Raw genomic sequence first — 11,143 nt, forward strand, 5'->3', positions numbered from 1 at the left:
TGCACCTGTACCTAATACATGCCTGTGTTTAAGTAGAAGTCCCACAGACATTACAGAAGCTCCTAGAATGGGAAGAGGGTGCCATGGAGGATGTATGCTTGGGTTTTGTTTTTTTATTTGCATACCTTGTTTTAATAAGATAAGCACCGGGCTACACAATGATTATCGTGTCAGCTTTTTGGCTATTGAGCTCTGAGTTCTTGCCCCACGCGCCTCCGTGAGAAGCTGCTGGCGGCTCGCCCTCGCTACCCTGAGTAAAGTGTGGGAAGATTGTACTTTGTCCCATTTGCAAAGCCATAGTAAGGCAGACTGCAGGACACCAGTGGTAAATGACCTCAGTCACTAAGGCTGTGCGCGGTAGTCTTTCTCTCTACCCACTCGCTCCTCGAACAGGCTTTGAAAATTGGCAGCAAGCAGTATAGGATTTGCAGGTTCCAGTTCCAAGTGTCTTGAACAGGACAATAAGTTCAATACAACGTTGGTGGGTGCAGACACTGATACCTGGTAGTTGTATCAATTGAGGGATCTGTGTTTGAAGAGAGGACAGAGTGTTCCCAGAAACAAAGACCGGGAAATCCTCGTAGATTTAAATTAAGGAACATTTAGAGAAACTGGGTACTATGGATAAAACTGTAATGGACTCTGCAAAGAGTGCCATGTTATGTACCCAGGGAGGGAGTGCTGTAGAGTCAAGGCTCTCTTAGGCCCTTAGCACAGGTTTTTTCCAGTCATGCTCCAAAAGTGTTTCCACATTTGCTTTCCATGGTTTCTCCAAGGATATTTCCATAAGTACCCCATCAGGGATGAGGCATCCTCTTCTTCAATCTAAGGTTGCTAGATGAGGTAGTGTGGAAGACCAAGGTAAAGAGAAGGACCATCATTTAGGATAGACAAGATAATAGACTAGACCAGAGGAAGCATCATATGACGTTTCCATAGCAAGCAAAATTAAAGGTAGCATTTGGAGGAAACATTGCTTTAGTCATCGGCAACCACCAGCAAAGCCAATTCATTACTGTACATAGACCCTAAACACACTGAGTGGGAGTCAAAAGCTGCTGGGTCTCAATGAACTCAGCCATCTGCACATTGTTGTGTTTTACCGCAACTTTAGTAGACGGAGACAGAGGAAACATAGTAGGGATTTTACTAAGCGTTGCGGGATGAGAAAAAGGACAAAGGCAGAACTTTAAAACTGGAAAGAGAAAAGGAAAAGTGTGCAAGGAGGTGGACCATGAAAAGGCTGAACCGAATAACAAATGTTTAGTATGAAAACCATCTCTTGGACTTCTCCACGTTTCCAGCCACAGACATATGCATTTGTCCTAACTTTACCTTCTCTTTGGTGTTTACATCTGACTCCTGAAAAAACTACTCTGCTCCTTTGGGTTCGGATTTTACACGAATGCTGTAAAATACAGATCTTCCTCAGCAATGAGGACGACATAGGTGTTATCTTCTCTCCAACTTCCATCTATTTACAAATATTGCAGGTGGAAAAAAGTAGACTGCCAAAACAACTGATGTCTACTGAAAAACTAGAATAAAAAAAATAGGGATATAAAAAGAAATAAAAAATGGTATGCCGAATAGGGAAAACTTAAGTGTATGAGGAATGGGGGCAAGGAGGCATCCTTTTGCTAAAGTAGAGGGGAGTGTTTATAGTGAGGTGTGCAAGGGAGTAGTAAGTGTTTTTTAGGATTCAGGAGAGGGTAGACTTGAGGAGTAATAATGGATTGACATGGTCCACGGACTGGAAGCCTTAAGTGGTATTTAAGGGACTTGTAGGGCTCAGGGAAGGGTAGTGCTATGGTGTAGTAAGGGTTTTTAGGGTCAAGGGTAGTATTATGGGGTTGTAAGGGTTCAGGAGGGTTAGTGTGAGAAATTAAGTTGTTGACTGATTGGGGTGTGATCCCACAGCCACAATCCCTTGCAGGGTGAGCCATGAAAAGTCACTAATTTAACCTGTCCTTAATTGTGGGTAGCTTGGCACAAAAGGCAGTCAGGCTAAACTGAGAGGCAATGTGTTAAGTATTTATACAGTACACAAGCAGCAATACAGTGAAAACAAAAACATTTAAAATCCCAAACCAATTTAGAAAAATTTAGAACATTTTAATACATTATTTGACACCAAAACCATTAACATCTAATTCGTAGCTCTGAAGTTATGAATTTTTAAACTGTTAAGTGTAAAATAGCGCTTAAAAACTAAAAGCACCAACCGCAGACATCTGGTCACGCTAGACTGGATCAAAGTCAAACGTTAAAGCAGACCGCCATGGAGCGTGGTTCGGATTCACGACGTGGATTGGGCCTGGTCAGTGTTTACCTTCGGACTTGATGAAGCAGAAGGCTATAGCTGACGACAGCTCCACAGGGTTGGAAAGGCCTTTCGTGAGGACCGGCAGAAAAGAATTTCCTGCTGGGGAGAAGAACGTAGCCAGAGAAACTGCGAAGTCAGTCTGATCAGCAATGCACCCCCTGTGGCCAGGCGAGCAGGTTGGTCCCGGTCTCCTCCTAGTTCTCAGAGCACTTTTGGACCATATTGTGTCTAAGTCCTCACTTTTGGAAATTGGTCATCTGGGCACCTTTAACACCACAACCAAGGCCCCAGAAGCGGATCAAGACCTCTTGAAGGGCCAGGACTCGCACAGGCTGGGTCCAGGTGAGGGTTCAAGATGGAGGGAGCCTGTTATGCCCCTGTGGCTCTGAACAGGAGACCAGCTAAACTAACCCTTGCAGACATTGCTTAAGTCCTGGGTGCAGATGGAGCAGGGCTGGCATCTTAAGGTTCAAAGCAGGCTCCAGGCAGCAAAGCTGTCCTTCCAGGTATAGCAGCAGTCTGACAGAGTGCACAGGAGGCAGTCCTCTGAGAGTCCCTCTGCAAGTCCAGTAGTAAACTGAGGAGCAGGTCTGAGAGCCCTATTTTCATACCTTGGTGCAATGCTCTTAGAGTTGAGAAAAGTTTCCAGAAGGGTTCTCTGAGGTTTCAGGAAATTCCTGCGTCACCTAACCTGGCTTCTACCTGGCTGCGCTGACAAATGAGGGTCGATAAGCCTATTGTGTGGCAGCAGAGCTCAGCCCATTCGGATGTGAGTGGGGCTGTGCTCAGTTCTGCCCCTCCATCCTGCCAGTGGAAAGGCCTTTCAGGCCTTGCTAATCTCACTATTGTGTGACTTTCTGGGGTGAATCTTCAAAGTCCCAACTGTCAGTTACACCCAGTCATGTGACCTAGGTAGGCTACAGGCACATAGGGCCAAGAGCAGGAATATTTTAGCTTTCTAAAAGTGGCATTTTTAAACTTGTATTGATAAATCTGACTTTAACATTAAACCATTAAAGAGAGTTTATCATTACAAGTTCATAAATACCAAACATGACATATCTACCACCTCTCGGTTAGGAATTACAACTTATTAATTTTATTAAGGAATCCCCAATGTTAGCCTATGGGAGGGGTAGGCCTCATTAGTGAGAAAACAAATTTTTGAGTTTTTCACTACTAGGACAAGTAAAACTAAAAAAGTACATGTCCTACCTTTTAATCCCACAACACCCTGCTCTACGGGGTACTGAAGGCCTACCTTAGGGGTGACTTAGATGTAGTGAAAGAAGGCTTGGCATGAGTGTTTAAATGTCAAGTCAACATGGCAGTGCGACAGTGAATTCAGGCTGCAATGACAGGCCTGAGACATGTTTTGGAGGGCTACTTAAGTGGGTGGCACAATAAGTGCTACAGGCCCACTGGTAACATTTAATTTACAGGCCCTGGTTGTATGGTATACCACTCTACAATGGACTTACAATTAAATTAAATATGCCGATTGGGTATAAACAAATTTGACCATGTTTTAGGGAGAGAGCACAAGCACTTTAGCACTGGTTAGCAGATATAAAGTGCACAGAGTCCTAAGGCCAACAGAGCAAAAATCCAGATAAGATGGATGCAAGCACACAAAACGTTTGGGGGAAGACCACCCCATGGCTGACAGTTCTAACAGGTAGCAACAAGTAGAAACAAGGGTTTTTTAGGTTAAGGCAACAGTAGCATTATGGAAAGTGCTAAGGAGTATTAAGGGGTTATTGGGACACACTTAGAATAATTAAAGAATGTTTGCAATAAAAGAATGACTTTTAGATCCACAGAGGATCAGAAGTTTCACTAGCCATCTCTCTATTCTGAGCTTCTGTGTTGCTTATGTCTAGAGACTATGTACATACCAAATTATTGTAAGAATTTCCACAGCTGTGTGTCAGAAGTTCAAATGAAAGCAAATAGAGTCATTTCCACTTTAAAAGAAAAAGACTGGTGGAAACTGGGAAAAGTAAAGGTTGAAAGTAAAAGTGCAGATGGACACTAATGCAGGGAAGTCACTGACAACATCACTAACAACTTTGTTATGCCCACGCTAAAGACAAGAATGGTTGAAAACACCAAAGAGATGTAATCATGTGAAGGGAGGGCCAAGGCTGAGAACTCTAGGGCTCGTACACACAACCTAAATGATTCAGAAATTACTGGAAAAAGGGATGGTTGGCAGAATAACTTGAGCGCTCTTATGTAATAAGATTTATGGAAGTATGTTTTGTTCTGATGGAGTTCATGTTAGACACTTTTGAATGTGTTACTCAGGATTAAGATCACAAAGATCTTGTTCGACACATTTTAATGTGTTGTTCACAAACATACACTGCCGCTGACCTTCGACCCCGGGACCCTGGATGAACCAACAACCACTGCTGCAGCTCATCCCCGCGTACCACCAGAGGACCGTTCTCCTGCTGACACTGCTGGCTCACCTTCAGCACCGAAGCAACCAACGCACCGGATACATCGGCCAAGACCACTGCAACACAATTCCAATGCATCATACTCAATGCACGTTCACTAGTTAAACAACACCACCGATGTCTGGGACACAATCTTCTCCCTCACTCCGGTCATCATCTTCCTCACAGAAACCTGGCTCGACCCTGCCTCTGCACCAGACATCACCACCTCCATCCCCGAAGCTTACAAGATAAGACACGGGGAGCAAACCAACAATCACAGAGAAGAAATCGCCATCATTTACAGGGCCATCATCCACTGCATGACATCCTCTGATGGCCTGACACCGGTAATGGAACACCTCAACTTTCAACTCCACACAGACGAAAAAAGCACCATCAGAGGCACCCATGCCTACAGACCACCAGGACCACACCCCAGGTTCTTCAACTCCATCCTGGAACTCATCGCCCCCCAAGGAATTGACTCTAAGCGCTACCTCAACTTCCACCTCGATGACCCCAGTAACGCCAAGTTCACCAGCCTCCTGGAAAGCTTGAGCAACATCGGCCTCAAGCAGCTTGCCACCAACCCTACCCACATTGCTGGACACACGCTCAACCCCATCTTCACCTTCAGAGACAGAGTCAGGTACATCTACACCATACCACTCACCTGGTCAGACCACCACAGCATACACTTCACCATCTCCGGACCCACAAACCCTGGCACCATGCCACCTAGATCCACATGAAGAAACTGGAAAAAGGTATCAGAAGACCAGTGGAGCAACACTCTCTGCTCCCACCTCCCAGACTGTACACAAGAGATTCTCCCAGTGGATCACGAAAGGTGCTGATGCCATCGCCCCCACCAAGACAGCCAAGATCAAATAACAAAGCAAAAGAGCAAGCTGGTTCACCGAGGAACTGTACTCCTCCAAATGCAACAGCAGACAACTTGAAAGAAAGTGGTGCATCAGCATAAAAACAGAAGACCGCACTGCCTTCAGGACCACCCTCAACCAGTCTCCTGAAAGAAACCAAGAAGAACACACTAGCAGACCACATCAAAGCCAGCACAGACCACAGCAAATAACTCTTTGCCATCGTGAAGGAGTTCACCAATCCTGCAGCCACCGAGAACATCATCACTCCCTCCCAGGAACTGTGCGACAACCTCACAGACTTCTTCCCCAACAAGATCTCTACTATCTATGAAAACTATGAAAGCCAACCCTCCACCACAGAAAGCATCAACCAGCTTACATGCACAAACATGAACCCTGAACACCTTCTCACCCACTGGGAACTCCTCACCATGAAATACACTATCTCCATCATGTACTCCATACACTCTGGAGCACCCATGGACCCTTGCCCCACCATGTCTTCAACCTCAGAAGTAAGACAATCAGCAACGAGCTCAAGAAGGTCCTGAAAACCCCCATCATGGTGGCCTGGAAACAAGCTGAAGTGAGGCCCCTCCTGAAAAAAACATTTGCTGACCCAGCTGAATTGAAGAACCACAGGCCTATCTCTCAGCTCCTCTATCCAGCAAAAGTCCTCTAGAAAGCAATCAACCAGCAACTCCCCCAACACCTAGAAGACCTCAACCTCCTTAACCCCTCCCAATATGGATTTCGAGCTAACCACAGCACTGAGACAGCCCTGATTGCAGCCACATATGACATCATAGCCCTCCTGGACCATGGGGAAACAGCAGCCCTTATCCTCCTAGACCTGTCTGCCATGTTTGACGCGTCTTCCACCACATCCTGATCAACAGACTCCACTGCATCCCGATTCGAGGAAACACCCTCAAATGGATCGCATTTGTACCTCACCGGCAGCACCCAAAGGATCAGTCTCCCACCGGTCACCTCAGAGCCCAGAAGATCATTTGTGGAGTTCCCCAAGGATCGTCCCTCAGCCTGACCCTCTTCAACACCTACTTGACCCCTCTGGCCATCTCCGTCAGATCACACAAGCTCAACATCATCTCCTACGTCAACAAAACACACAGCTCATCCTCTCGCTGTCCGAAGATCCCTCCAACACAAAAGCTAACTTCCACAAAAGCAAGATGAACGTAGCAGACTGGATGAAGTCTGTGAGGCTGTCTCAAAAGCAACTCTGACAAAACGGAAGTCCTCATCTTTGGGAACACACCATAGACTGAGTGGTGGCCCACAGAGCTCGGCACACCCTATGCCCGCAACCTCGGCATCATCCTGGATAGCAAGCTATCCATGAAGAAACAAGTTGACGCAGCCTCATCTGCCTGCTTTCACACCCTTTGTATGCTCCACAACATCTTCAGGTGGCTCCCAGCACACATCAGAAGGACCGTCACTCAGGCCCTCATCACCAGTAGACTGGACTACAGAAACACGCTCTACATAGGAATCACAGCATGCCTCCTGAAGCGATTCCAGACAATACAGAACTCAGTGGCAAGACTCATACACGACCTCCCCAGAAAGACCCACATCACACCTCCTGATTCAGAAGAAATGCCAGTCAAGATGATGACCCACGCTTACAAGGCCCTGCACAACGAAGGACCAGCATACATCAACAAATGCCTGACCTTCCACCAACTGATCAGACACTTCTGATCAGCTTCCCTCTCCCTCGCAGACACTTCACGGATCCATCGAGCCAACAACGGAGTACGCTCCTTCTCGCACCTAGCAGCCAAGACTTGGGACAACCTCCCCCTGCATCTCAGGGCCTCACAGTCTCTCCAGCAATTCAGAAGCAAACTAAATATCTGGATGTTCCAATGATCATTCCTTCATCCAGCAGCATACATCTGCAGCGCCTCGAGACCGTCACAGGTGATTTGCAGCGCGCTATAAATGTTTGATTGATTGATTGATTGATTGAAAGTGAGATGAAGTCGTCTACCTGGGTTGCAATAGGTGACGCACGGCCAGTATAAATACTCTAAAAATTGGTTTGAGGGTAGTGAACCAGAATAGGAACAAGTAAATCGTCAGAGACTATGGCGGTCATTATGAACACGGTGGGAAATACCACCGACCGCGGTAGCGGCGGTGAACAGAATCCTGCCGTTGGCAGTGAATGGAAACCCGCCGCATAATGAACGAAAATCCCATCCCTGCCAAAAATCACCAGACCACCACTCCCCGCCATGACCCTGTTGGCGGGAATCCCGGTCCTCCCCACCCCACCACCGCCAAGCACACCCACATCCCGCCCTCCAAATAATGATGCACAAATCACCTTGGCAGACAGTGAAGGCCGGACACCATTGGCAGCTGCGACCGCCACGGGCGGCAAGTGGGCTCAGCAGCAAGAAGTGCACACATTGGATAAGCATATAACCCACACACCTGACACACATCCAGAACCCCATAAAACACCCTCAGATATACCCCACAATCCTTTGCAAAGAAAGTAGGCCAAGAAGACTGAGAGCACCAGAGGCAGATAGTGAACACCACTGTTAGACCTGGCAGCTTTTTGGCGTGTCTCCCCTGTCTTTTTGCCTTCTGACCTCCTGGTTTTGGACTCTGTTTTTGCTGGTTTACTGTCTCTGCGCACTTCACCACTGCTAATCAGTGCTAAAGTGCAAGTGCTCCCCATATAAATTGTACTGTGGACTGGTTTATCCATAATTGGCATATTTGATTTACTAGTAAGTCCCTAGTAAAGTGCACTAGAGGTGCCCAGGGCCTATAAATCAAATGCTACTAGTGGGCCTGCAACACTGGTTGTGCCACCCACATAAGTAGCTTTATAATCATGTCTCAGACCTGCCACTGCAGTGTCTGTGTGTGCAGTTTTGACTGTAATTTCGACTTGGCAAGTGTACCCACTTGCCAGGCCTAAACCTTCCCTTTTCTTACATGTAAGACACCCCTAAGGTAGGCCCTAGGTAGCCCCCAGGGCAGGGTGCAGTGTATGGTTAAGGTAGGACATATAGTAATGTGTTTTATATGTCCTGACAGTGAAATATTGCTAAATTTGTTTTTCACTGTTGCAAGGCCTGTCCCTCTCATAGGTTAACATGGGGGCTACCTTTAAATCTGATTAAAGTGTAGATTCCCTTTGGGAGCAGATGGACATGTGGAGTTTGGGGTCTCTGAGCTCACAATTTAAAAATACATCTTTTAGTAGAGTTGATTTTAAGATTGTTAGTTTGAAAATGCCACTTTTAGAAAGTAGGCATTTTTTGCTTAATCCATTCTGTGACTCTGCCTGTTTGTGGATTCCCTGACTGGGTCAGTTTGACAGTTGGGCTGTTCACACCTCTCCTCTAGACAGTGACACAAAGGGGGCTGGGGTGTAGCCTGCATATCTTGATTAGCCATCTGGGCTGGAAGGGAGGGGAGGAGTGGTCATTCACACCTGAAAGGACTGTGCCTGCCCTCACACAATGCCCTCTCTGGCGACCTGAGGGCCCCGCACTCCGGCATCAGCTGCTCACACCGCAGCCTGGGCATCCCTGGCGACGTCGCTCCTGCTGACACCGGCGCCGCTTGCTGCACCGTGGCCTGTGGACACCGCTCGTGAGGAGCACGAAGCACCTTCCCGTCCCGCGCCGCAGCCCCGGTCCACCGACGCCACCACCATCGGCTCCAGTGTCATCACCAGGCATCCTTGCCTGCACCGTGGCCTGTGGACACCGCTCGTGAGGGTCACAAAGCACCATCCCATCCCGCACCGCTGGCTTGGGCCTACCGACGACAGTGCTTCTGCAACGACCCCGCCGCTGCCTGCACCGTAACCTGTGGACACCGCACATTGCACCGCCCTGCTTCACACCGCAGCCCTGGTCTCACCGACGCCGCTGGACGCCGTCACCGAGCCGTTGCCTGCACCATGACCTGTGGGCACCGCACGTCGCATTGTCCCGCTTCGCACCGCAGCCCCGACGCCATCCCCGCCAGCGCACCTGATTTCATCAGCCCAGAGTTCGATCCCCGAGGTGCGTGACTTCAAGGGCCCGACGACTCCTGCACCGACGCCGCACTCCAGAGCTCACCACTAGTGTCACGACGCCCTGCGAATCCAAGGTACTGTTTGTGGGTCTTCCCGACACCACAGCTGGCCCGCGACGCCGAGGCCAGCCTGAACTTTTGGTTTTGTTGTTCACGACGCCGTGATAGCCCCAGGTGGAGTTATCGACTTCAAGGAACTGTATTGTTAAGTACATCTTGCAGCATTCATATTTTTATTACTGTATGTTGGATTTTTATCGTATTTGGTCTTGTTTTATATAGATAAATATTGGCTATTTTTCTAAAACTGGTGTGGTGTCCTTTTGTAGTGTTTTCACTTATTACTGTGTGTTATGTGCAAATGCTTTACACATTGCTTCTGAGATAAGCCTGACTGCTCGTGCCAAGCTACCAAGGCGGTGAGCAGGGGTTATCTGAGCGGGTATCTCCCTTTTCCTGACTAGAGTGAGGGTCCCTACTTGGACAGGGTGCAAACCGACTGCCAACTGGAGACCCCATTTCTAACAGCCACCATACAGGAGACGCACACCGACCCACAGAAGAGCACCCTCACCTCGTTCCCAGCCCCGACACCATTCACCACACTCACCATGTCACCCCCCCAAACATCTACGCTTCACTGAAAGGGAGTTAAGGACTATGGTGGACGAGATCTTGAAGGTGGAGCCACAAATATTTGGGGCCGAGGAACAGCACACACCCATCACAAGGAAGATGGAGCTGTGGAAGACCATTGTGAACAGGGTCAATGCAGTGGGACACCATCCACGCACCAGGGACGACATCCGGAAGAGATGGAACGACCTGCGTGGGAAGGTCAGGGGCATGGCTTCAAGGCACCACATTGCAGTGCAGAAGACTGGGGGAGGACCGCCACCAACACCACCAGAACACACAGACTGGGAGGAAAAGGTACTGGCCATCCTGCACCCAGAGGGACTGACTGGACTCACTGGAGGAATGGACTTGGGTAAGTCATCAACATATACCCCATATACACCATACCTGTAATGCATGCACCACCCCACCCCACCCACACCCACCAGGACCAACACCCCACCCAGGCATTAGCCACTAAATCCACCCCCTGCATGACCATAAACCCACTAACAGGTCCACATCCCTCCCCCTGTGCACAGCCACCCACCCCTGCAAGTACCCACAATGGAACGACACCCTCCACCACAATGCAACCCCACACTGGCGCTAAATGCAATGTCAACCTCACAAAGGCACCCTGGAAGGCCACTGAAAGTAACACCAGCACAAAATAGCCCAGTCCTGTTCACCTCAAACGTTCATGCAGCTGTAACAGACATGTCTATGTCCCCCAACAGGCACCACAACCCATGCAACCCTAACGGACAGGACAAGGA

Source organism: Pleurodeles waltl, chromosome 4_2 (assembly GCF_031143425.1).
Source record: "Pleurodeles waltl isolate 20211129_DDA chromosome 4_2, aPleWal1.hap1.20221129, whole genome shotgun sequence".
NCBI lineage: Eukaryota > Metazoa > Chordata > Amphibia > Caudata > Salamandridae > Pleurodeles > Pleurodeles waltl.